This window comes from Hyla sarda, unplaced genomic scaffold, assembly GCF_029499605.1.
Source record: "Hyla sarda isolate aHylSar1 unplaced genomic scaffold, aHylSar1.hap1 scaffold_1678, whole genome shotgun sequence".
Classification (NCBI taxonomy): domain Eukaryota; kingdom Metazoa; phylum Chordata; class Amphibia; order Anura; family Hylidae; genus Hyla; species Hyla sarda.
This window is the reverse complement of record NW_026608318.1, coordinates 39,010-40,168: the sequence shown is the minus strand read 5'-3', so window position 1 is coordinate 40,168 and position 1,159 is coordinate 39,010. Positions and strand designations below refer to the sequence as shown.

At 44.5% G+C, this 1,159-nt stretch overlaps 1 pseudogene; it reads right to left on the bottom strand.

Annotated features, from left to right (window-relative positions):
* Positions 1-360: 360 nt before the first annotated feature.
* LOC130311794 (U2 spliceosomal RNA) lies at positions 361-463 on the bottom strand (annotated as a pseudogene).
* Positions 464-1,159: the final 696 nt, after the last annotated feature.

Below are 1,159 nucleotides of genomic sequence, written 5' to 3'. Positions count from 1 at the left end.
AGAGAGAGAGAGAGAGAGATGGAAATACTTTTTTAAACATGTTTTCACCTCATTTTTACCTTCTTTTTTTCTTCTCTCCATGTTTTCCTTCTTTCCTATGCTGCTGCTTATTTTTCTTCTTTTTCAGACCCTATCATTGCACTATTGCTTATTCAATACCACCAGCAGATGGAGACACTATATTACAACATTAGTTGTGAGCAGCAGTTTGTACAAACAAATGCCTCATAACTGATGTCCTATCCACCTAGGCACATAGGCACCACCTATTGTCTTTTGCCTGCAGTAGGGACCCACTGGACTAGCCAGCAAGCAGCTGCAGCAAATAAACAGATAATCTTTCTTTCCAACACTGAAACCTGGTGGTGCATTTAATATATGCTATCAGATAGAGGACATATCAGATATTAAACTGATATAAACAGACACCACATTTGATACCAGCCAAAAGGAAGGATGAGAAGTGATAACTGTGAAAGGGGAGGAACCAACGCTGTCCCCTTCACATGCACCATCACTACTTGTAGGAAGGGAGGCTGGCTGGCAGCCTCCCATACACACTCTGGCTGGGTGGCAGTCACCCACCAGTACACACAGAAGACCCTAAACCCATATCATTATTGCTAAGCAGGAAGATGGGAGTCCATTTCACTCTGATGGACTATTTTTAAATGCAATCCATAACTTGGCTTTGGCAGGAACCCTTCTTACTCCTCCTACTTGCATTTGATACTGGGTTTAGGATCTGCATAGGAAACACACACACACACAAGCACACACTTACCTGTGTTGCCTGCTGACGCCTCCTTGGCTGTCCCCAAACGGTATAAAACCAACAGCCACGGGAAGCTGTAAGGATAGAGGACATACCTGCATCCTATTGGACTCACTTGTCTTGGTTAAATCCAACTTATTTGACAACCTATGGTGCTGCTACTTCTGCTCATGGCAGTGCTGCTTCTGACAAGGCTGTTCTTTGGTGGGCCTAGGCGACATCACAATCTCCATGGTTACATACACAACAAAGGTCAGATGTTGTTTACACCTGGCCATGCCAGTGGTATTGAGTAGCATATCCCAGTGCTAAGGGTCCTGGGTGCAACAATCTTCAATGGGGAATAGCCGCACTGAGTTTGTCAAGTGCACCCATGTTTGCAAC